This window comes from Odontesthes bonariensis, chromosome 11, assembly GCF_027942865.1.
Source record: "Odontesthes bonariensis isolate fOdoBon6 chromosome 11, fOdoBon6.hap1, whole genome shotgun sequence".
Taxonomy (NCBI): Eukaryota; Metazoa; Chordata; class Actinopteri; order Atheriniformes; family Atherinopsidae; genus Odontesthes; species Odontesthes bonariensis.
The window spans coordinates 31105038-31130614 of NC_134516.1; the positions used below are offsets into that span (position 1 = coordinate 31105038).

At 42.3% G+C, this 25577-nt stretch overlaps 1 protein-coding gene and 7 non-coding genes across 8 annotated transcripts in view; 7 read left to right on the top strand and 1 right to left on the bottom strand.

The window, feature by feature from the left end:
• Positions 1-25577, top strand: part of LOC142391905 (NLR family CARD domain-containing protein 3-like) — a 418516-nt gene that overhangs the window by 326377 nt on the left and 66562 nt on the right. The gene's annotated exons all lie outside the window — the stretch shown is intronic.
• trnav-cac (transfer RNA valine (anticodon CAC)) lies at positions 2127-2199 on the top strand. Its single transcript has one exon. It is a non-coding gene; the product is annotated as a tRNA-Val (tRNA).
• trnav-cac (transfer RNA valine (anticodon CAC)) lies at positions 3047-3119 on the top strand. The gene has a single exon. It is a non-coding gene; the product is annotated as a tRNA-Val (tRNA).
• Positions 3976-4048, top strand: trnav-cac (transfer RNA valine (anticodon CAC)). The gene has a single exon. It is a non-coding gene; the product is annotated as a tRNA-Val (tRNA).
• On the bottom strand, positions 5508-5581 carry trnat-ugu (transfer RNA threonine (anticodon UGU)). The gene has a single exon. It is a non-coding gene; the product is annotated as a tRNA-Thr (tRNA).
• trnat-agu (transfer RNA threonine (anticodon AGU)) lies at positions 16972-17045 on the top strand. The gene has a single exon. It is a non-coding gene; the product is annotated as a tRNA-Thr (tRNA).
• On the top strand, positions 17299-17372 carry trnat-ugu (transfer RNA threonine (anticodon UGU)). Its single transcript has one exon. It is a non-coding gene; the product is annotated as a tRNA-Thr (tRNA).
• On the top strand, positions 17634-17707 carry trnat-ugu (transfer RNA threonine (anticodon UGU)). The gene has a single exon. It is a non-coding gene; the product is annotated as a tRNA-Thr (tRNA).

Below are 25577 nucleotides of genomic sequence, written 5' to 3' on the forward strand. Positions count from 1 at the left end.
TTCATATTAATAGTTGAGTACTCAGGAAGAAGAGCAGCAGGCAGAGGTCTCCAAGAGAGCCAGACTTGCTGATGTGGACACACCAGTGGAAGGCGTAAGCTTTTGCACAGTATCTATTGGTCAGATACTGTTGGTGTGGCAGCTATAGTACAGACATCTTTCTTTCTGTCTTTTCCATAGGACTCGGTGGAAGATCGCATTCTTCAAAATTGCAGACATGCAGCAGAGTGGGCTGAGGCCAACAAACCACTGTTGTCTGCCAGAGTGGACCTGCCTGACGTTCTGGGCATGGGGGAAGAGGAACAGGCAGAGGCTGCTCTACAGTATGGGAGGTTGTGGAACGAAGAACTGGACGAGGATGAAAGAGAAGCGATCCTGGAGCCTTTCAAAATTATATTTCACAATTTTAACGACATGTTGATATTTTGTGACCAGGTAGTCGACAAAAACAAAGATTTTTTGTCATATTGTGAATGTTTGACTGAATAAACACTACAGAACATTTGATCATGTTGTGACTTGGTGTGTTTTTTATGTTTTCTCATTGATCCCTTAATAATTTGACTATTATACTGTAGATATCAAGAGTTAGGGTACTATTTAGTGGTACTAAGGTGTTCCAGCAGCACAAGAACATAATTGGCATAGACATAGAACCAAACATGAAATTTATGGTGGTTAAGGATAAAAATACAGAATAATTCAACAGAAAAACTAATTGAAACAAATATATATATAAAGAGCAGTGCAATAAAGTCAAAATGAAATGATAATGAAATACCAGTGACTTACTCTATAGTACACAATAAAATGTACAGTATAGGCCTATGGCATCTTGTGAGATGTTGGCTTATGAATATGAGCCTAAGAGAAAATGTGTGCACTGACCAAACAAAAGTTTACAATACAGATAAAAACAATAGACCGGGAATTGATAGATTTGATGTCGTACTGTTAACTAATTAATTCATTTGTGAGGACCTCTTGAAAAATATAGCGTTTAAAAACGTTTAAAAATACGTGCTTCCGATACACACGCTTTTATTTTGAAAGGCTTCAAATCAACTTCCGGTCCTCACAGTGCAGGTGACGGTCTGCAACAGGGTCCTGACAGTGCAGGTCTGCAGCCAGACTCTCTTGACAAAATTTGGGAAACCTTACCTCATTCTTTGGCTTCTGGAACACTAGTGAATAGGTATGGCGCCAGTTTCCGTAGTGTAGTGGTTATCACGTTGGCCTCACATGCGAAAGGTCCTCAGTTCGAAACTAGGTGGAAACATTACTTGCTCCTCCATTATTTATTTCATCCTTGTGTGAAGATGTATGACTGCACGTTAATGATAGCAACATCAACATATTCATAATTATGGATAGGAGGGGAGCCTCATCTGCTATTCTTGACATGTAAAGTCAATTTTTGCAGGTTTTTAAAAGATTTTCTGATGCTATGGTGTGAAACGGACATTGGCAAACCCCAAGCTGCTGAGCGAAAATGGCAGCCTTCCGTCAAGGAATCGAACCCTGTTCCTCCGCTTGACAGGCAGATTCTAACCTTTGACCATTGAAGAAGAAACAGAATGTGTTGCTTGACTGTCGTGCCAATTCTGAGAATACAAGCTGTAAGAGTATCACTGAAAAATTGACAAAAAAACACGTTGCTAAAACCCTTTCATTGTCAAGCATTTGCATGACTGAGAGCGTAAATTGACTGTGGAAGGGGTTCCATGGTGTAAAGGTCAGCACTCTGGACTCTGAATCCAGTGATCCGAGTTCAAATCTCAGTGGAACCTTCAGGTGTGTGCTGTCATGGTTGTGTTCTGGAAAGAAGATGAGTTGAGTAGGCTAGTCACCTGTGAAATGACACCAGAGTGCTCAATTGCAGCTGAGATGATCTGTGGTATATGACGTCACACCTTTTTGTTGCTAGTTGAATCTTTTTTGGTTTCTTCTCTCATATTCATTTACGATGCTTCTATTTATCCATGCTCTCCCAGAGGAGTGTGTTACAATCCCACTTCTGACTCAATTTGTTGCGACTCCACAAACTCTTTCCGCGAGCAACAAAATTTGGGAAAACTTACCTCATTCTTTGGTTTCCGGAACACTAGTGAAAAGGCATGGTTCCAGTTTCCGTAGTGTAGTGGTTATCACGTTCGCCTCACACGCGAAAGGTCCTCAGTTCGAAACTGGGCGGAAACATTACTTGCTCCTCCATTATTTATTTCATCCTTGTGTGAAGATGTATGACTGCACGTTAATGATAGCAACATCAACATATTCATAATTATGGATAGGAGGGGAGCCTCATCTGCTATTCTTGACATGTAAAGTCAATTTTTGCAGGTTTTAAAAAGATTTTCCGATGCTGTTGTTTGAAACGGACTTTGGCAAACCCCAAGCTGCTGAGCGAAAATGGGAGCCTTCCGTCAAGGAATCGAACCCTGTTCCTCCGCTTGACAGGCAGATTCTAACCTTTGACCATTGAAGAAGAAACAGAATGTGTTGCTTGACTGTCGTGCCAATTCTGAGAATACAAGCTGTAAGAGTATCACTGAAAAATTGACAAAAAAACACGTTACTAAAACCCTTTCATTGTCAAGCATTTGCATGACTGAGAGCGTAAATTGACTGTGGAAGGGGTTCCATGGTGTAAAGGTCAGCACTCTGGACTCTGAATCCAGTGATCCGAGTTCAAATCTCAGTGGAACCTTCAGGTGTGTGCTGTCATGGTTGTGTTCTGGAAAGAAGATGAGTTGAGTAGGCTAGTCACCTGTGAAATGACACCAGAGTGCTCAATTCCAGCTGAGAGGATCTGTGGTATGTGATGTCACACCTTTGTGTTGCTAGTTGAATCTTTTTTGGTTTCTTCTTGCATATTCATTTACGATGCTTCTATTTATCCATGCTCTCCCAGAGGAGTGTGTTACAATCCCACTTCTGACTCAATTTGTTGCGACTCCACAAACTCTTTCCGCGAGAAACAAAATTTGGGAAAACTTACCTCATTCTTTGGTTTCCGGAACACTAGTGAAAAGGCATGGTTCCAGTTTCCGTAGTGTAGTGGTTATCACGTTCGCCTCACACGCGAAAGGTCCTCAGTTCGAAACTGGGCGGAAACATTACTTGCTCCTCCATTATTTATTTCATCCTTGTGTGAAGATGTATGACTGCACGTTAATGATAGCAACATCAACATATTCATAATTATGGATAGGAGGGGAGCCTCATCTGCTATTCTTGACATGTAAAGTCAATTTTTGCAGGTTTTAAAAAGATTTTCCGATGCTGTTGTTTGAAACGGACTTTGGCAAACCCCAAGCTGCTGAGCGAAAATGGGAGCCTTCCGTCAAGGAATCGAACCCTGTTCCTCCGCTTGACAGGCGGATTCTAACCTTTGACCAGCAAAGATACAGAATGTGTTGCTTGACTGTCGTGCCAATTCTGAGAATACAAGCTGTAAGAGTATCACTGAAAAATTGACATAAAAAAAATCACGTTGCCAAAACCCTTTCATTGTCAAGCATTTGCATGACTGAGAGCGTAAATTGACTGTGGAAGGGGATCCATGGTGTAAAGGTCAGCACTCTGGACTCTGAATCCAGTGATCAGAGTTCAAATCTCGGTGGAACCTTCAGGTGTGTGCTGTCATGGTTGCATTCTGGAAAGAAGATGAGTTGAGTAGGCTAGTCACTTGTGAAATGACACCAGAGTGCACGATTTATCAATTGCAGCTGAGAGGATCCTTGGTATGTGACGTCACACCTTTGTGTTGCTAGTTGAATCTTTTTTGGTTTCTTCTTGCATATTCATTTACGATGCTTCTATTTATCCATGCTCTCCCAGAGGAGAGTGTTACAATCCCACTTCTGACTCAATTTGTTGCGACTCCAAAATCTCTTTCCGCGAGCAACAAAATTTGGGAAAACTTACCTCATTCTTTGGCTTCCGGAACACTAGTGAATTGGCATGGCTTCAGTTTCTGTAGTGTAGTGGTTATCACGTTCGCCTCACACGCGAAAGGTCCTCAGTTCGAAACTGGGCGGAAACATTACTTGCTCCTCCTTTATTTATTTCATCCTTGTGTGAAGATGTATGACTGCACGTTAATGATAGCAACATCAACATATTCATAATTATGGATAGGAGGGGAGCCTCATCTGCTATTCTTGACATGTAAAGTCAATTTTTGCAGGTTTTAAAAAGATTTTCTGATGCTATGGTGTGAAACGGACTTTGGCGAATCCCTCGCTGCTGAGCGAAAATGGCAGCCTTCGGTCAAGGAATTGAACCCTGTTCCTCCGCTTGACAGGAGGATTCTAACCTTTGACCATTGAAGAAGATACAGAATGTGTTGCTTCACTGTCGTGCCAATTCTGAGAATACAAGCTGTAAGAGGAGTGTGTTACAATCCCACTTCTGACTCTAATTTGTTGAAACTCAACAATCTCTTTCCGCTAGCAACACAATTTGGGAAAACTTACCTCATTCTTTGGCTTCCGGAACACTAGTGAATAGTGCCTTCCGCTTTCACAGCCTTGGAAGGCACACCTGTTCCTGTTTCTCGCCGAAGGGGCGTGTCTGAAAGGTGGTGGCTGTGGATTTGGGTGTGGGGGGGGGGCGATTGCTGAAAAAGTGACATCACTTTTTCACAAACACGGATTGGCACTTTTTCTCGGGGCAATTCAAAAAAGGGGAGTACTTGAAAAAGAGGTTCTGACACTTGCTGGCGCTTCGTGTGTACTCCCCACAGCGGGGAGACTCAGAACTAACACCAAAAACGTGAAAAAGATGATTTTGATTCTCTATCCCCTTTAACAAAATTTTGGAGCGTCCTCCTTTCCAAATAATATGTTCTGTTTCTTGTGAAAATATAATTTGCCATTAAGACGCCCATCCCCATATATTCTGTAGTCTGTGCTTACTTTTTAGGACCTGGAGTTATGCCAGCGTTAATTATGCAAATGAGGTGATGTCATCATTTGTGTGCTAATAGTTGAGATTTTATGGATATTTATGAATTTTATTAAGTCTTTATTTAAACTTTCAGGATGTCCACTACTTGAATAATAATAAATAATGTGAAAAAATTGTTCAATACAAGCTCAAAGGCATGTATCCAGCTCTTTCACACAGGAGAGACAAACTTCTCCTTCGACTAAATCTCCTCGTGGTAGTTAAGCCGACTCCAGTGCAAGTTTTTCTGTGTTCTTATCTTGCCTTTGTTTCCCAATGTTCGCCTCCCCATTCCCTGTGCTCTAGTTTCCTCGTGCCGGTGTTGTGGCAAAAAGTGATTGTCTGTCAGAATCTGATTTGCCGCTGCGGGAGCGCGCACAGCAGCCCGTTAAGCGGTAGCGCAAAACCATCTGCTTTTCTCTGGATTAAGAGGTCATAATATGCAGATACACACAACCGCATTATAATGTAGACCTAATTATAGCTATGAAAGTTTGACTTTTATCACGTGAAGACAGTTACTTGATAAGTCATAGCTAGCTCTGAAGGACCACAGGCACTGCTGGGATTTGAACCCAGGATCTCCTGTTTACAAGACAGGCACTTTGACCAACTAAGCCACAGCGCCACATGGTTCATAAAACTGATGAAAGAATAAAGAGCAGGAACTGGATCCACCTCAGGAAGTGGTTTTTGTGATTTATTTCCACTATTCATGTGATCTCTGCATAAATCTGGGCTTGATGTTATTCATGGAGGTGCCTCAGTTAAATCTGCACTCGCTGGCCTTTTCCAAGCTTTAATTGCATATGACTCATTAGCCTATGCTACGTAGCCTTGCCCCTCGTCTGCTTGGCAACACTTGGTGTCTTCTGTGTGCCTCATCAGAGCCATACATCCCTAAACCAACAGTCTCAACTTGCCCTCTGTGTGTGCGGCCTTGTTCATCTCACCTGGGACACCAGCTGGAGGGCTATGACACTGTGCTTCATACAGACAAGGTCCTAAACATGGCATCGTCGCATCTTCCCATGTTGGGATTTTCATCCTACACAAGACTTAAATCTCTCCCCTGTGCTTTTGTTTTCCTGACTCTACCACCTGAAGTGCACACATGTGGAAGATGCACTCAAATGCCCTTGGGTGCAAAGCTACATGATCAATTTGGAGCTGGAAGCTGACACCCTCTCTACCTTTAAGATTATGCCTTAAACTTTCTGTTTAAATCAACAATGATTAAAGCTATGGTAGGTAATCCTGGAGAGCTAGCGAGAGAGCTAGCAAGATTCGAAAGTGTCCCCTCCTCTAAGCTCCACCCCCCCCTCCCCATTCCGTCAGTGCTTCATCCAAAGCCGGTAGAACCGCGTGCGCACACGGAGCAGGGAGCCGATAGAGGGGGGCGTAGGCAGAAAGCAGAGGCATCCGATTGGTTTTTGTCAGCTTTTTCTCATTCCTACAGCTGCCACAGAGGTCTGATTATTTTCGTCCCTTTTTCTAAATACATCTTGTATAGATTTCTCTCAGGATAGACGGACCATTTCACCCAGTATTACAAAATGTGTTTCTGAACAGGATTACCAACCATGTCTTTAATGGGATTCCAATATATCAGCACTTTTCTGACTTTGGGGAATCTCTGGTTGTGCTTTAAACTGCTTCAAGTCCTATCTGGAGGACAGGAAATATTTTGTTGAAATTGGTAACTGTGTCTCAGACCAAATGGCTATGACCTGTGGGGTTCCCCATGGGTCAATCCTGGGACCCGTATTGTTCAATCTGTACATGCTTCCACTAGGCCAGCTAATATGCAGCTATAATGTGTCCTACCACAACTATGCAGATGACACTCAGATCTACGTGTCACTGATGGCAGGAGAACACGGGCCTGTAGATACATTGTGTCGCTGCATCGAACAAATCAGTGTGTGGATGCCAAACAATTTTCTCCAGCTAAACTCAGACAAAACTGAAATCATTGTCTGTGGCCCACAGAAACAAAGAGAAAGTGTTATCAGTCACCTTGAGACTCTCTCTCTAAAACCTAATAATCAGGTTAGAAATCTCGGGGTAATATTGGACTCAGACCTGAACTTTAACAGCCACATTAAATCAGTAACATCAGCAGCTTTTTATCATCTAAAAAACATTGCCAGAATCAAAGGAATAGTGTCTAAACCAGACTTAGAAAGACTGATCCATGCGTTTGTCTCCAGCAGGTTAGACTACTGTAACGGCCTGCTCACTGGGCTCTCTAAACGGGCTGTAAGACAGCTGCAGTACATCCAGAACGCTGCTGCTCGAGTCCTGACTAGAACCAGGAAATATTACAACCATATTAGTCCAGTGCTCAGGTCTCTGCACTGGCTTCCTGTCGCTCAGAGAATAGACTTTAAAACAGCTCTGCTTGTGTACAAGTCTCTTCATGGTCAAGCGCCAAAGTACATCTCTGACATGTTAGAGCCATATGAACCAACTCTGGCTCTGAGAACCTCAGGCAGGGGTCTCCTGCTGGTGCCCAGAGTCAGGACTAAACAAGGTGAGGCTGCGTTTCAGTTTGATGCTCCCAACATCTGGAACAGTCTTCCAGAAGATGTGAGACAGGCCTCAACTCTGACAATGTTTAAATCCAGGCTGAAAACAGTTCTGTTTAGCTGTGCATATGACACCTGAAAGTATTTTATCTGCACTCTTCACTCTTCACCTGGTTTTTTTATTTTTTATTTCTTTTTAATGATTGTATTGCCTTCTTGTGATTTTATGTAGCTGTAAAGCACTTTGAATTACCTTGTGTAGAAATTGTGTTCTATAAATAAAATTGCCTTGCCTTCTCCTTTAATCAGTCTAACATAGAAAGCTGGGAGAAGATAGAATTACATGCAGTTCAGATCAGTAAAATGTATCAAATCTGATAACCGGGACATCTTATGTGCAGCTGTTTACTTTTCTGTGCACATCTACATATACCTTTATAGTGTAAAGTGCTGTGGGATTAATTGCATTTTACACATTACAAGAACTTAGTTTTGGTCCCTTCATTGTGTTAGTTAGCACATGGCTTGATGTCATTTCCCGTTGGTCGTATTTTCTCATGGCACGTTGAGTTGGTTTTGGTCAAAGCGTTACACATGTATTGAGGGACACAACTTTCTGTGAAGGAAATATGTTGATAGAATAAATTACAACACAATTATGTATTAAAAGCAAAATAAAATGTGTCAAAAACTGACTGTTGCTTCAGAGATTGGGCGTGTTCAGGGCTGTGTGGCCGTACGCGAGAGAAGTGATCACAAACCAGCTTTTTATAGATAGAGTACAATAATAGATGTTTCTCTGACTTCTAAAATAGAACTATACTGTTTAGAACAGATGCAGTTTATGAGGATGTCATCAAATTGAGCTTCCCTGGTTTCTCTGTGTTACAATGAACACAAAACTACACACAGGGAACAGAGGAGCTTGACAGACACTAAGTTATCTGAGAGTCCCATTTTCAGCTGCAGAGAACAATCACATCAGGGAAGTCAATGTGCAGGCTCAACAGCAGCCTCTCAAGCCAGCTCTCTGGTAAAATAGAGGAATCTCTTCGCTCTACAGCCTGCAGGGGGCGCTGACCTACAATTAAATCACTTCACGGGAAGGTTTTTGGAACAAATTCTTTAGAAACTGAAGATGACAAATCTACGATGATCATTGCAATCACACAGTCTCACTGTCGCACTCACATCATGATGACTGGCGTGTGGAGAAATCCTGCTCTTCAGCACATTTTATTTCACATCCTATAAGATTTAAAGTTCACATTATTCAGCTTTGATGCTGCTTCCCGTCATCAAAACCTGGGCATCTGGTGTGCAATTTAATGCAGTAAACACACTTCCAGATATACCCAAAACACTCGTGATATAAAGATATAAACTTCAGACACCCAAATCATGCTCTAAAAGCACAGGTGGGAAAAACAAAAAGTTATTTTAACATAATATGTCCCCTTTAAGATTTTCTCTGAGCATCTCAGGGATTTGCAGGGCTTGTGACTTTAGAGCATTTTTCAAGCAAAATGTAACTCAATGTTTGATATAGCAATTAAAAAGGACAAACATGGAATGAAACAAAACACAAGGATTGTAAAATGACCACACTAATAAAAGCATTTGCAGAAAACAGTAAAATATTAACTCAGCAATAAAAACAAACCGTGTACAAGACATGAAAAGAGCACATTAAAACAAGGCCAACAGGCCAACTGAGGAATCTATGGAGGCTTAAAATTCAAAAGATTGTTTTTATATTTTCATAGACAAACCAGTCTTCAAATCAAATTTATTTTTCTTAAATGCATCAGCAACACATCCTCTCGCTTAGAGTTGCTCCAACATCATTCCTGGACCATTTATGAGCAAAAACTGCTGGATAGAAATTTGAAAGCCAGATAAGGAGCTGGGTACCGGGAGAGCACCATTAGTTCTACCAATACTTTGCTCAGTGAGTTAGAGCAGAATAGCAAATGAAAGATCTCACGTTTACTCAGTAAACCAGGTATACTTCCAACTGTACAAGGACTTGATAAAGCTTACCCAGGATACCAACAAGGAAATTTGGCTTCCCATTTAGAAGTTGTAAATTCAGAGGATGCAACATCAATAGGCATGTTCTGGCACAACTGCAGAACCTGCCATTACAGAGTGGAAAGGCAAGTTGCCTGTTAAAGCACAATAGTAGAGTGGTACAGGGTAGGGTGGTAAAAGAATATTCTAAATTTGAATAGGTTTTAAAAACCGAAAAAAGGTGAAAATGAATATTCGAATGTAGAAAAACACATCTGCGCAGCCGCCGTCTGCCCTGAGTCGGCACACTGCATGACGGGGTCAGGGACAGGTCACACTGTCTGGTAAAGCGTCACTGCTGAAAGTTGACTTGTGAAGATGGCAGAAAGTTCAGGGCCTAACTTGACTGCAGGCGCAGAGAAAGTGATTTTAACCCCCAAAAATATGAAAAGTCCTTTCTGGAAATACTTCAGATTTTGGTCATTTGACAAATTTTGGAGCCTCAAGTTAAAGTCGTATGGAAGCTACGGTTAGCTTATCAGTCGACCACCAGCAACATGAGGTTATATCTTGAAAATGTTCACCCAAATGAACATGGCATAATATTAAACTCAAATACATTGTCAAATGTGTTTATCAAATCAAATTTATTTGTATAGCACATTTCATGTACAAACAGTTCAAAGTGCTTTACATAAAATAAAATCATTGCAGCAGGGAGTGCAAGAAGCATTAAAATACATAAAAGAATATAAAGAGAAACAAATAAAATCATTTAAATGAATTTAAAAACAGGCAACAGTCTAGATAAGTTAAAAGATATTTCATGCATAGACACATGAGAAAAGAAATGTCTTTAACCTGGATTTAAAAATGTCTACATTTGGTGAAAGTTTAATCTCCACTGGCAGTTTGTTCCACTTGTTGGCAGCATAACAGCTAAATGCTGCTTCTCCATGTTTAGTCTGGAACTTAAGTTTAAACTTAGTCTACCTATACAAGTAGTCATGTCTCGTTGTAGTTCGCCTTTCCATTGACAATGCTGTCGTCGCCTGGCTGATTGAAAGCACCCAGATGCGCATGTGCGTCAGACATGAGGCGCAAATACAGATTTTTTTTATTTTTCAAAATTTTTATTTAGAGGGAATATTTGAACATAAGCTATTTTTACAGTCATAGTATATGGATACTAGGAGACAAAAATGGAAATTATGATCATCTACTGGCTAGCCATTACTTTAGCATTCCGTCTGCAGGGTTTGGGGGAAAAACCCAGACAAGGTCATCATATGACAAGACTGCCGAAGACAGCACTGGCTGTGGCTTAACTGCAGAAGAATATTTAAGGAGTATCCAGCCAAGTATTTCAAGCACAACGTTGGTTTGGCAAGCCTTCAGGTTGGCTACCATGCACTCAGCAATCTGCCTGGAGTTACGTGGTGGCACAGTTTTACTAATTTCAAGCATGCACTGCATAGAAGGGGTTGTGTCTGGCTGCCATGTACAGGTGTAGAGAAATGGCTGTAAAGGATGCTGTAGCTGATCGCTATTGTCAATTGAGCAACTATTTAACACTTCCATAGCAATTCTTCTCAAGATGCAGAGCTTTGAGAAGCCATGTTTGAAACCAAAAGCAGAACGTCCGAGTCAAATATGACAGGCGATGCCTGCCATTTACCTTGAACCCAGATGGTGTACACAGGCCATCGTTTCCCTTAGTCAATCATTCTGAAGCAAGATCATTTGACAAGATTTTATTCAAAGACTAAAAAGAATCTTTTGCTGTTGGATTCAGCTTTCCAATCTGAAACAGAACCAGATTAGTTAGAGCATTGAGATAAAGACATTTGCAGGTACCACTCAACATACCCTCTGCACATCATGTTCAGCTCTAACGGGCACTTGGGAAGAACTTTTTCTGCTGCCCAGAACCATGGCTGTCAGTAATATGCTCCTTCAAGTAGTGGACGTCCTGAAAGTAGTCTTTGCCCTTCTCATGCTGCTGGCTGAAGGTGCTGTAGGTTCCAGAGGGGTACAAGCCATACAAAAGCCTGTAGTCAAAGTTAGGAGATCCACCCACACCAAAGCGTGGCACCAGTACGGTTGCAGATCCCGGTCCAGACCCTTGGCGGTCATCCGGGTAGCCGAATTCCTCCGTCTGCTGCTGGTAATTCCCGAGTTCAGCTTCCTTGGTGACACTGGAGGTCTCCCCTGACTGGAGGACAGGGCCAGGTGGTGACAGAGGGGCTGCAGGGAGAACGTCAGTGAGGCTGAGGGCTTGGGCTGACGCATCCTCAAAGACTGAGGGAGCAATAGCCCACTGGGTTTCTGTGTGGAGACATTTCACAATTAGTCCTTTTCACAGCAGAAGTTCTGATAGCACAGAGTCTTAACGTTGCAGTTTCCTAGGACGTAAAGTTAAAAGCTCCACCTCTCCAGAGATTTTGAGCAGACGAAATGAGAAGCACGGGTGCAATGCTCGGGTTCCCTTTGGTGCCCCAGTAAGGCTGCTTAAAGTGAAGGGCCTTTCCTCCAAGCAGAAGGGAGCCATTATTACACCACTGAGCATCATTACCTCCGCCAAGGAGGTTATGTGATCACCCGAGTCTGTTGGTTTGTCTGGATGTTTGCTTGTCTGTTCGCTACAATCTTGCGACCTGCCACAAGGCGGCGGGGCTTGGTTGTTTCGTTGTCGTTGAGGGAGGGGTAGGAGGCGCAGGGGGAAAGCTTACCCGAGCCTGTAGCGAGGTACAGAGGCTTCAGCAGTCAGATGGGTTGACGACAATCCTTGCTGCCGACTGGGCGAGACAGAATCGAAACTTATAAAGCGCCGAGCCGGCATTGACTCGCCACCTGCCGAATCGCTGGCTCTGGGTGACCCAGCGGTCAGACGGGCAAGCAGCGAATCCAAGCCAACTCGGAGCCCCCCAAGCCTCGACTGTCGCGTGACTTGACGAGCGCCCAGTTGCTCCAGCAAGGATTTTCGCTGTCGGGCCGTGAGTCACCCAGAGCCAGCATGATTCGCCAGACTCAGGCAGTAACGGACGGATCGCAAGTCAGGACGGATCAGTAGGAGGCATGGCTCACTTAACCGACAAACAGGCTCGTGACAAACGGGGCAGGAGTTAGGTTTCGTTTCACTCAGTGTGTGACTGTGTTCGTGACTGAACACCATGCTAGAGAATGACTGTAGCCTAGTAGGCAACTAAAGAGGGATATATATTCCAGTTTCATCATTTCTCTCACGAGCGCTGTAACTGCCATTTGTTGACATAATGAAATGCCGTCTGGCTCGACTTGGGCGGATAATTTTTTTTATTTTTTATTTTTTTAAGGCGGATCAAATGCATGCCACCATCCGGTCTGCCCGGGTGACGTATTTATCCGGGTTGAAAACCGGATAACCCGGATTTTGTACAGCTCTAAACACAAACGGAAGCCGTCTTTGCCGTTTCTGAGAAGTCGCATCTGAAAGATAACATCTTAACTTTGTAAACCTTTTCAATCGGAACACGAGCCAGCTGAATCTATGCACAACTTTAAGCAGACGCATCGCTTTCTCTCGGACATGGTGTTTTACGACGTTAATCGTTTCAGACCATTCACTACAATATATGGGTGGATAAAAAAAAAAAATGCGCTTATACAACAAAGCTTCCTTGGCGGAGGTCTGCACTCTCTGAGTGCATTTCTAGTTGCGTTTTAAAACACACGTTCTTAAAGAAAAAAAAATTTAAAATTTAATTCAAACAAAACATGGCAGGTTTCTGCTTCATAATAGAGCTCGGCAAGATTTGCTAGTGGCTACATGAAAACGCGCAGACACCTTTAGGCTTCCAAACATATTTTGGGCCATCGACACTCCAAGCAGAAGATTTACCTTGTGGTCCAGATTGGACAGCTCCAGGTTGCAGAGCGCCAGGGTCAGATCCTACGTCAACAGGCACATAAGTGACAGTAGAGTATCCTGTTGCAGGCAGGCCAGAGCTCAAGCTGCTCAATGCTGGACCCGTCTGAACAGCCTGTGGGACACCAGAAGCTTGCACAGCCATTTGCACGGGCACAACGGAGCCAGAGCTGCTGAATCTTGGGTCTCCCTGAAGAGCACCTTGGACAAGGCCAGGAGCTTGGACAACCAGTTGCGTTGGCACAAATGAGCCATAGCCACTGAGTCTTGGGTCTGCCTGAAGAACAGGTTGACTTAGACCAGAGGCTTGCACAGGTGTCACCATATAAACGTCAGTGGAAGCAGTGTTGGGAACGGTCACCGGGCGGCCAGCGGCTGCTCCCTGGTAAGAGCCAAAATTACCTGCAGCTCTTGTGCCGCTGCTGCTCTGGCCTGCTGATTTTGAACCTGGGTGCATGAGAACAAGTTTAGCAGAAGTGGATTCAAGCAAGCATGTAATGTTTTACCACAACAGATGATAGCACACCTTTAGTGGGAAAACCCCATGTAGCAGCAGTCAACAAGGCAAAGAGGGAAACCCTGAAATTATGTACAGCAAAGAGTAAGAATGCAATATTAACTAATGTTTCCAATCAATCAATCAAAAACTGTAAAAGGCAGCTTGTGCTTATACCTCAGGAAGAACCCAGCAGCTGTCATGGTGAAAACAAGCTATGAGAGGAAACTTCTTCTTCTTCTTCTTTTGAATTTGACTGGCGGGTTAGACGCCAACTGGTGTATTACTGCCACCTACAGGATGATCAGGATCACTACTGATGCGTCAGTCTCTTAAATTCTGGCATAGAGGCCAGAGGATTTTAAGAACTTCACTAAACTGGAGGTAACTTTATAGTCCTTCAGTTGCAACAGAACGGGGATGGAGACAGTGGCAACACCAAGATCGAACAATTCAGTAAAAAGTATACGCCTAAACATTCTATAATTCACACACACTAATAATACATGGTATGAGAGGAAACAGCAAGGGTGAAGGGTTATAAATAATGCCACAGACCAGCCCAGACCAATCAAAGCTTAACGTGCTAACAACAGACAGCTGCTTGTGAGGGACTATCAGGACAGGTGGACGCTGGAGGCTCATCTGGTTGGTCTGGTATCAGCCTCATTGTCTCCTCTCGCCTCCACCCTCCTGTCTGTGCTAAAGGCACTTAGTCACTGCCAAATATTTTACTGTCGTAAAATAGCTCTACCCAAATTGTCGTAATTCTCAGATTTTCTATTTCAGTTAAACGTAGAAGCTGGAAATAACATCCTAGATGTTGAGTTTTCACACCGACCCACTCACACATTTAACAAGTTAACTGAGGCCTGTAGAGTCTGAGATGTAGCTGTTATTGGTCCTTTAAAGGAGACATGTTTTGCCCTTTTTGGTACAATTTCCCGAGGTCTTACTGAAATGTATGAGACAGGTCAGGAGCTCCTGATCTTGTTGGCCAAGTTTTCCCCCAAAAGTGTATTTTATTTCCTAAACATGATGCTTTTCTAACTTTAACCCAGTACTTTTAATGTTTTACACCTTTCGACCAAGTAGTTTTGGAAAAAAAGGTGAAAAACGAATGAAGGAAACAACGGTCTCACAGCAGTTCAAAGACTGGTGTCAAACACAAGTCCCGTGTTTAGGAGATGGTTGACTGTCCTCTGCATCCTTTTTAATCTCCTGACTTGGTCAGTATTACTTGTTGATAATCCAGCGGTGCAGGATGATGTTTCCTGTTAGTTTTGGCAGAACTGGTGCTCAGCTGCTGGCACAGAGGAATAACTGGCCCAGCAAAGAGCCTCCAACAAATAACCAACCGGATGATCCAGAACTTCCTGCAGCTAAACAAAGATAAAACAGAGGTCATTGTCAGCTGTTAAAAATCTGAGCTCAGCTTCAGTCTGTGATGTTAAAAACCACAAACCAAGCAGGAATCTGGGTGTTATTATGGACTCAGAGCTGAACTTCAGCAGCCAGATCAGGTCAGTTAGGAAGTCAGCCGACTATCACCTGGAGAATATTTCCAGGATTAAAGGACTTCCTTCCCTGGTTACCTGTCTGATTTTATTACTCATTTTAAAAGCTTTGAATAGTTGGACGGTTGCCTCTGTCTATGATCTGTGAACTCCTTACTCCCCTGATTGCTGCTCACACGGCCCACTGTTTAATATAACTGAGCTGTTCATTAGATGGAAATGAATCCCTGCATACTCCTAAAAATCACTTTATTTTGAGGCTTTTTCTTCAAATTAAAACCCCACTTTCATAATTACTCGGGACTCTTTGTAAAATGCAAATAAAGCCAGAAAGATATGATCTTAGAACTATTAAAAAGTTCTATCTAATTAGAAATAGTGCAAGTTCGGTGCCATCTGTTGGTTTCCTTAGCGAGGAAATAGTTTTTGAATTGCTCTGTATGAATGAATTGGATTCATTCTGAATTGAATGAATTGAATTATAATTACAATGAATTGAACTCCAATTGGCCTGAATTGGACTTTATTATTGAAGTGCCCTGAGATGACATTTGTTGTAATTGTAATAGTTTATTTTGGCAACATTTGAAACAAACTGACATTATTCTGTCTTGGAAAACACTGCTGGTGGAAAACATGATACTGGCTGCTGAAAAACTGGCAGAAGTGGACCTTCCAACGTGACAGTGACAGGAAGTAATCAGCTGAAGTCGTCCAGAGATTAACAGAGAACACAAATCAACATTCTGGAATCCGGACTTCACTTCCATCCAGAATCTGTGGTTGGAACCACAGACCAGAAGAGACAGAACAGAAGCCTTCACAAAGCTGTGATGTCATCACTGTAGTGACATCACAATCGATGTCATCTCTGATCTTGTTTCACATCACAAAGGTTTTCACATCGCCTAAAAAACACTTAAAGGTGGGGTAGGGGATCTTTTTCTGGAACATTTTTTTACCTATTGCTTGAAATACTCTTCACACCCTCATTGCAACCAATTAATTAAAAGTTTTGACACAAATATGAAAAGGTTTAGTGGCCTACAGAACGTAAAATCTAGGAAAAACAGTATCCAATCATACTGAACGGACCGTTCACAATGATTGGATACTGATGCCGTCTATCAAACTGCAATCTGCTCCTCCCTCCCTCCCCCTCCTTCCCCCTGTGCGCGTACCCTGCTCCATGAACAGAATTACATGTCCAGAAGCTTGGCAGGAAGCTAAACAAGAGCCAGCTTGGCTAGCACCTAGCATTATTAAATGTATAGTTATCATATACTTAATACTAAATACTAAATACGGCAACGATCGATGCTTGCTGTCAGAACAGTTCATGTACGCTAGAGGCGTGGCTTCGGGGGCAAAGTGAAGAAAAGGGTTGGGACTTTTTACCTGTGTATTTTCAAAATGCAGCTTCGCTGGACTCAAAATCCAGGATCTCCTACCCTACCCTTACTTACTATCTTAAAAAGTAATTTTGATTTTAAGTACTTAAGAACAACAAGCAAAATGTTTGCTTTATTCTTTCATCGGTTTTATGAACCATGTGGTGCTGTGGCTTAGTTGGTCAAAGTGCCTGTCTAGTAAACAGGAGATCCTGGGTTCAAATCCCAGCAGTGCCTTAAGGTGTTATTATGTACATCAACATGGTGCCATAACTGTGTACAGCAGTGCTTCAGGAGTGCTGGACTTCCAAAACAGTCTGTACTTGGAGACACTTCATCTCATGGCTTTAACTATTCTTGAGGTACAGAAGATTAAACTGGGACTTAATCCAATTTTTTCACATATGAAGTGAAATAAATCACAAAAACCACTTCCTGAGGTGGTTCCAGTTCCTGCTCTTTATTCCTTCATCAGTTTTATGAACCATGTGGTGCTGTGGCTTAGTTGGTCAAAGTACCTGTCTTGTAAACAGGAGATCCTGGGTTCAAATCCCAGCAGTGCCTGTGATCCTTTAGAGCTAGCTATGATTTAGCATGAGAAACTGGTAGTAAGTAGGGTTCTACTGAATGCTTTGCATTGTTGGTCTTCATCAAATGATGGACCTTTTAATGAGCATCATGGTTATTATGAGTCTGTTCTTTGGTCAGACTTGATAAAAATGTTTTTAAAAGTCACAGATAGTTTTGGGAGAGTCTCTTGAGCTCATTTCCTGAAATGGATCCAGTTCCTGCTCTTTATTCTTTCATCAGTTTTATGAACCATGAGGCGCTGTGGCTTAGTTGGTCAAAGTGCCTGTCTTGTAAACAGGTGATCCTGGGTTCAAATCCCAGCAGTGCCTTAAGGTGTTATTATGCACGTCAACATGGTGCCATAACTGTTTACAGCAGAGTATTCCTAGAAGCTGGCTTAGCGGAAAGCCTGGCTTATTTCGCTACTTCTGGCATTGACTCCCCACCTGCCGAATCGCTGGCTCTGGGTGACCCAGCGGTCAGACGGGCAAGCAGCGAATCCTTCTAAATTTAGCGAGAATTCCGTTCCATAAAGGTGGCTTATTTGAACGCGTGCTGAGTAACCATGGTAACTTATGCTGCTGAACTAGCCTGGTCTCGGGCAGGCTAAAGTTGAAGCTTAGCTTAGCTGCAACTCAAAAAATGTCCGACCGGCTGAAACGGACTCCGGAAAGAAATGTTCACTTAGAATTCTGCGCTCCCGCAACTCATGTCTTGTCTAAAAAACGAAACAAAAACTGTGGTCATCATATCACCACTTTCACTGTCTCGAAAAATCAATCAGTCGGTGCCAGTGCAACTAAAGAAACGCAACTATACACACGTATTGAACATGAAATTAAATGAGAGAGAACATGGTATTCATTAAAACTAATCAATACCTAACAAACATCCGATCTACACCCAAGTAGGACCCGACTCAGAAAAATGGGGGACAGGTAATAATGTTAATGATACAAATTATTGAAAGCTCCTTTCAAAACAGTCAAGGACACTGTACGAACAAGATATTAGATAAACTGCAGGAATTAAAACATCTTACCATATTAAAAATATGACCTCTGTTCTTTCAGGCTGCTGCTCCACATTTACAGTAGCCGATAATGTAAAACAACCTACTGGCTGAAGTATTTGCATTAAGTTCATCATCTCCCTCAGGCTTCCCTAATGTTATCGGTGCACTACACTGTACCCATGTATGCATCCAAGGCAAGGCAATTTTATTTGTAGAGCACAATTCGTACACAAGGCAATTCAAAGTGCTTTACAGCTACATAAAATCACAAGAAGGCAATAAAATCATTCCAAAAAACAAAAAAAACATTAATTAATTAATTTAAAAGTGAAGAGTGCAGATAAAATACTTTCAGGTGTCATGTGCACATCTAAATAGAACTGTTTTCAGTCTGGATTTAAACATTGTCACATTGTCCAGGCCCCTGCTGGACCCGTGGAGGCTGACTATGTAAATCGAACATTTTTCCATATCCTAAATGTTCAGGTACACTTGGGGATAATTGTCCATAGACTCTGAACTGGATTTTTCAGTTTGAAAAATACCACATCAGCCCCTTTGAGTAATGCTGAGCAATGTTACATTTATGCCCTGTGAAACCTCATCATTGACTCCTATCCTCCGTGCATACAGATGATCTGTGATGGAGGTCATTTCATTTCCAACATTGAGGCCCTATGCTGGGATCAGTTCTCTAGGATCTTCCGAGCATCCTCACTGGCACAGAGGTTTGCACAAGGCGCAAGAATTTTACTTACCTGAAGGAGTGTACTTCTGAAGTAAGGTGTAGCATAGGCAGAATTTTGGTAATGTAATGAGAGGTCAGGTGTAGAGGTCATCTTAAGGAATTTAAAGTGCTCGTCATACTTTATTATAGATAGCCATATAAGGTACATATTGCATCAAATTGCCAAGTCTTAACACATGTATATCCATCCAACATTTCTCTTATTCTGCAGGAGAGTTCAATGGTGTCCTGCTTGGGGACAGAGGCTATGCATGCTGGCCGTACCTCCTCACGCCATATCCTGATCCAGGAACAAGCAAATGCACATGCACATGCACATGCACATGCCAAAACAAGGGCACGGATAGAAATGACCTTTGGCCAAATTAAATACAGGTTCATTGCTTAAAGGTCTCAGGCACCATGGCTGACTTCTGACAGAGCCATCTTAAATTAATAGTATACTTCATATTTTATAAATTTTGTCTTGTGGACAACTTTTCAGGCTCAAGTCTTTTCTTCGTTGAGTTCTAGTGCCTGAAAGGACTCAGTTTCTCCTGACACAGTGAGGGACCTGTACAGGGACACATATTTCCTTTGATCCTTATTGTTGTGACCTTTGAGTTAGAACTTCTTTTCATAATTTAGCATTGACACAGTAGCAGTTTAAGTCAGAGCAAGTGTAAGAAGGCTAAATGGACAGAGATGATTTATAACTTTCCACACGTTTAGGTCATGGCACCCCACTGTGAATATAAATGTATAAACAAATTTCTAACATGTTGCATGAACCGTACAATAATGACAAGTTTGAGTTCAAGTTGTGTTGAATTGTTTAATTATTATTACATGTTTCTCAAGCTGTGGAGAGAAAACAGAATTAAATACAGTTCACAACACGAAATTCTCCCTTATCTGAATTTGTACTAACATCCCTCTCCAGTTTCATAATCTCTAGCTTGATCTTTTTTATTTTCAGTTTCTTCCATATCTAGTTTGGTGCTCTCTTTATTGGACAAACACATTTCTTCAAAGGCTACTTACCACTCTGAAATATTTTCCTGTACTTTACCTTCACCTGCTGCCAGGTACGCTTTTGGCTGTTAAGATTGCTCCTGTTGAGATGTAACAGTGAAAAATTAATATCTGGGTCACACACAGGATAAAGTCACAAAGTATGATGATGCGTGTCGATTATTGGGTTATTAATAAAGTGAGCAGGGCCAGTATATTTGTGCTGTACATCTCATACAGAGACAGTTCAGCATGCTTTATGTAAACACATTATAACACAAAGAGGAGAGCATAAATACATGAGGACAGTAAAATAAATGTCTAACAATTGACAATGGTATGAAACTTTCAGAACTTACGCATTTAGTCTGTCAGCAGTTGTTTGCCATGCCGTTTCCTCGCTTTATTGATCACAGCTGTATTACCATTTCTGGTGATGACACTTTTAAAATCCTCATACAGCTCCATAAGCATTATTTGTTCAGCTGCCGAAAAAATAACAGCGCTTCTCGCTCTCATTTTCACACAGATCTCCGTTTTTCCACCATCCCCTCGTCAGGGCTTCTTACGTTCCTCGTGCACTCGCACTAAGCCAGGCTATGTAAGCCTCGCTTGGATTAGCCTCACCGAGAGGCAGCTAAAATGTCTTTGAGGAACGATTTGAGGCCTAAATGGGAGATGGCGCTAGTTCAAGCGACGCTTACCGGCTATAGCCTGGCTTTCTTTAGCTACTTTCTAGGAATACCCCCCTGATCTGGCTGCTGAAGTTCAGCTCTGAGTCCATAATAACACCCAGATTCCTGCTTGGTTTGTGCTTTTTAACATCACAGCCTGAAGCTGAAAACTTGTTGCCTTGTGAGAACAACCAAAGACTCCCACAGACTCCCTGTGACACAGCAAACTTCCAACATGGGAAATGTGACATTTGAGCACTTTATAGTCTGTAGGCGACTGTTTTCTGTTCTTTGTACTGTGGAGGCTTTACCAGCCATCAGTGAGGTGGAACTGTACTGAAAATACACTGAAGTTAAAGTTACATTTTTAACTCATTTAAAAGGGAAAATATGTCTATTTGAATAATAATATGGGTCTAAGTTTCTGAGAAAGTCTTTTTTTACTGTAAAATGTTGACTGTCACACCTGAACTTCATATTTATTTATGAAAATGAGAATATTTATATCCCCAGGTTGTTTTAATTCTGAAAACTAACATTTGTTACAGTAGTTCACATCATCTGTCCTCATAATTACTTTCATAATCACTTTCATAAACTTTATCATGTTCATATTTAAACTGCAACCTGCAGGTTAACAATGTGAGTGACTTAAAGTGTGGAAACAAGTCCACAGAAGTTTTTCTTTTAATTATGTCAGTATATGTCGACTATGTGCAAGTAGTCCCCACAGGCAGTGTCCTTGCTGTAGGGACGACCAGGTAAGACATCTGATTCTCACATATAGATGGAACATTTGATGTTGCATTATGCCCAGTCTTAATCAGACATGTTTGTTCATGTTCCAGACAGGATAGTGAATGCTTTTGTGCAGTCCACTGTGTGGTTGTACAGCTCACGACTTAACTGAATATATTCCAACACCTGGCTCGCCTTCTTGCATCCAAATGTAGAACAAAATAGATGTTTGATCTGTAAAATCTGATGTAATGAACAGAACCCATGAGACTTGTTTGATTTATTTAATACATTTATTCTAACCCTCCCCGGGCTCTGGGGAGGATTCATCCCTCCATCAGACCTGTTGCCACTGATTTTCAGTCCACTTCTTGTGTCCTTTGGCACAGCTCAGCCTTTTCTCCCCGTTTCCCCTCCTTAAGAACGGCTTCTTGACAGCCACCCTTCCATGGAGATCATTTCTGATGAGGCTTCATTGAACAGCTGAAGGTCCAGATACATCTCAGGGAATCACCCGTTTTCTGCAAAAATGCCATTTCATGCATGTCAAACTGTTATTTTATAGATGCAACCAAAGAAATGGGAACAGATGACAAATTCTTCCCATCCCTGAATTTTAGCTTGAGCAGCTACTGATGCTGCAGCCCTTTTGGCCACCTGGTACCTGCTTCAGGTCAACCTCCTGAACAACCCAACACAAAAGGCCTTTTTCTTCAGCTTTAATGTTTCCCTACATGCTAATATTCACAAGCAGGTCCTATACTGCTGTCATGATAGGCAATGATGACCTTCTGGCCACACATCTGCTATTGAGGCTGAGGGGCTCCTTTCAGTTTCCACAGGGTCCTCCACTAGATGTTTGCCCCCACCACCTGATCTAACTTACTTCCAGGTAGTGAGTAAGTGACAACATTGAGCCAATAAAATTTTGGTTCCAAGCCACTTTACTAAAAGTAGCTGTCACAGCTTTTGTTTTGTGTAGCACAAGCATCTTTACAATTATTCAAAGAAGATCTTTGCAACCACAGAAGATAGTTATGAAGCCATCCTCGGTCATGGACTTGCAGAAACTGTCCAGGTTTCACATGGCCCCAGCATCTGATGGTCTGCCCTTACCCAGAGCTGTAGGGTGAGGACTGCTACAGAGTGGAAAGGTTTCCCCCTCAGCACAATATGCAGCAGTGGAATCTTCTGATAGAGCTCAAGGCCACACCTTTACCCACTGCTGTCAGAGCTGCAGTTGGCTTTTCAGCCATTTTTAGTTGGGAATGCATTCCAAGCTGAAGCCGTCGAGACCTTCACAAGCTCACCTTTGAGCAGAAACTGTCCATAAGTTAATGCCAACACCTTATTTATAGGATTAAGTCATGTCAACCTGTCAGGCCCTCAACTATCCCCTCCAACCCACAACTGGATGACCCAGAGACAGCTAGGAGCCATTTGATGGAGCAACAAGGTATTCAAGTTAAAGCCATTTATTCAAGCGGCAGCAGCAGCGATGCCTCTAGAATATGCAGATCTGCAAGACAAAGAAAGTCAGTCACCTACCAGCAGCTACAGAGAGCACACATGCAGAGTAAAATGAGCCTCACCAGAAAGATCCTCAGAAGCCGCTCTGAACTTGAACCTTGTGCTGAGATGTTTTGCCGTGGTCTGGCTCAGATTCTGTTGGGCTGTAGCGGAACTGGCTGAACAGCACACGCTTCTTGTTGTAGCGGGACCGAGATTTGTAAGCGTAGACTTGATCCTCGTCGGTCACAGGAGTGAAGACTGGCTCGTCCTCGCCGCTGGTGTCAGATGAAAGGCTCCAGCTCCCATCTTCAAACTGGTAATTGCTGCCAGGAGCTCCAGACTGACCTCCCTGAGCACCATGCTGCTGTGCTGCAGAACCACTGGTTCCAGCTGCTTTCTGATACGTTGGCTTAGATAGAGCTTGTCCATAAACTGAATACATGGGTGAGGAAACATAATAAAGATAAGCCTTCCATTTACACCCCGAGTCAATTTAAACTGCTTTTAGTTGCTGAGCTTTGATTGGGATCAGCTTACCGCTTTGTGCAGGAATGCAGGTGATGCTTCCAATCAGCACACAAGAAATCCACAAAACCCTGCAGAAACAGGGACATCTCATATGAAGTTCTGAGTACATTTAGAGACCAGTGGGGTCCAACCACCACCTCCCCTTAACATCCCCACTCCTGTTGAGCTTAACTGCATATTCATAGTGTAATGCTGCAACCAAATGAGGTTCTGCTTGCCTCAGACATTTAAGGCAGCAGAGGTTCAGTACCACCACTTAGAAGCACTGGGATAGACTAGAAGTTACTCACCTCATTCTGGTGCAATATAATTAAAGCTTGCCTGGGACCTGCTCCTGCCAAACTGCACTAACACAAAGTTCAGAGCCCTGTGACACTAACCTGAAGCTGCAGGAGCTGCTTTCATATGATCCTCAGTGCAGAGGGAACTGATTGCTCAGCGGTAACAGCTGCTGCTGAAAGGTGCAAGGCTGCAGTTAACTGGCAACAATGGACTAACATATGGAGCATCTCAGTGTTATGTCCATAAATAGATAATAATCAGGAACTCTTGTGAGTATTATGTATTTTATTTACATATATAAATATTAAATTATAAATATAAATGATCAAATGTTCTGAACTGCTGATATACGTGATAATAATTACAATAACAATGGAAGCTGCTCTCAATACGTGAAATCTCTCTCATAGTTCATTATTAGTAGGCTAATTGATGAATAAACATCCTGCTGCTGAATATGTGTTTAAAGATAAATAAATCAGAAGGAAACCTGCAGAAGAAAGTCTTCTAACAGCTGTCTCTCTGTGTTTATTGGCATACAGCACGGTTAGTGAGATCCAGATCCATGTGGGCACTCAGGACGGATTTAAATAGCGACTCTGAATGGACGGTAAACCCGCACTGAAGGCCCAGTGAGCCAAAGCACGGCCGCCACTGAAAAATATATTTGAAACCTGTCAATATGCTAACTTTGCGTGTTTACCTCTATAACTGATGTTATATGTAAAACAGAGCACATGGTCAATTAGCTTTTTAAAAATCTTTATTTTAAAGAAAACGATCAAAACAAGAGTTTTTCTGGAAGAGATTTAAATAAGTTCTGAATATGCATAGAAGAGAGGTTACATTTGAGTCTATTTTCTTTGTACAAAACTTAAAACAAAAACCTGAAGTCTGCACACTGAGAAAAACAGTTTTTGAGGATATTTATGAAATTTCCTCCTAATAACCAACTTGGGTCGGTGTCCCCAGTGGAACATTTTATGTGTAGTCTGCAGGTTTCATGTTTTCAGCTGGAGATGGATGCTTTTTGTTCTGTATGTTGCATATTTTTATCTTGATCAGGACATTCAGAACGCTTGCATGCACAGGTAAGTCCAGCTTCAGTTCCAGGTGTACTCGTCCATTTAACTGGACCACCATGCTGTCCCAGCGTACATGCACGGGATAGACTGTGTAGGAAACCTTCATGACATTCTGCTGCCTCTAACTTTCTCTGTGGGACATCACGCTGCATGTAAGTGCAGCTGAAATCGCTGCCAACATGTTGTCTTTAAGTCACCTGAAGGGTGATTTTCTCACATGAGGCTGCGGTTACAAAATCAGGATTTTATTAGAGCAGAGCGACAGTCTGGACATGCTTTACGTGACCACGAGTTGACACGTAGTCTTAATGGGCTGATTTTCAGTTTAGCCGTCTGACAAAAGAAACAGAAAAATATGTGGATGAGAGCAGCTTTATTGGGAATTTGGCTGGAAATATACACTCATTCTTTCCTGTTTTTACTAAAAGATGCAGAAATATTAAACTCTGTAACATGTGTTTAGTGCACCAACCCATGCCAACTCAGTTAGCATACATACAGTTATAGGAATAGTTTACTGAATGTCCCATCTTGTAGACAGCCTCAGTGTTGCATTTCCAGTCCAGTCTGCTGTCCAGGTGAACCCTCAGGTATCTGTAATCCTCAACCACCTCTTCACCGAGG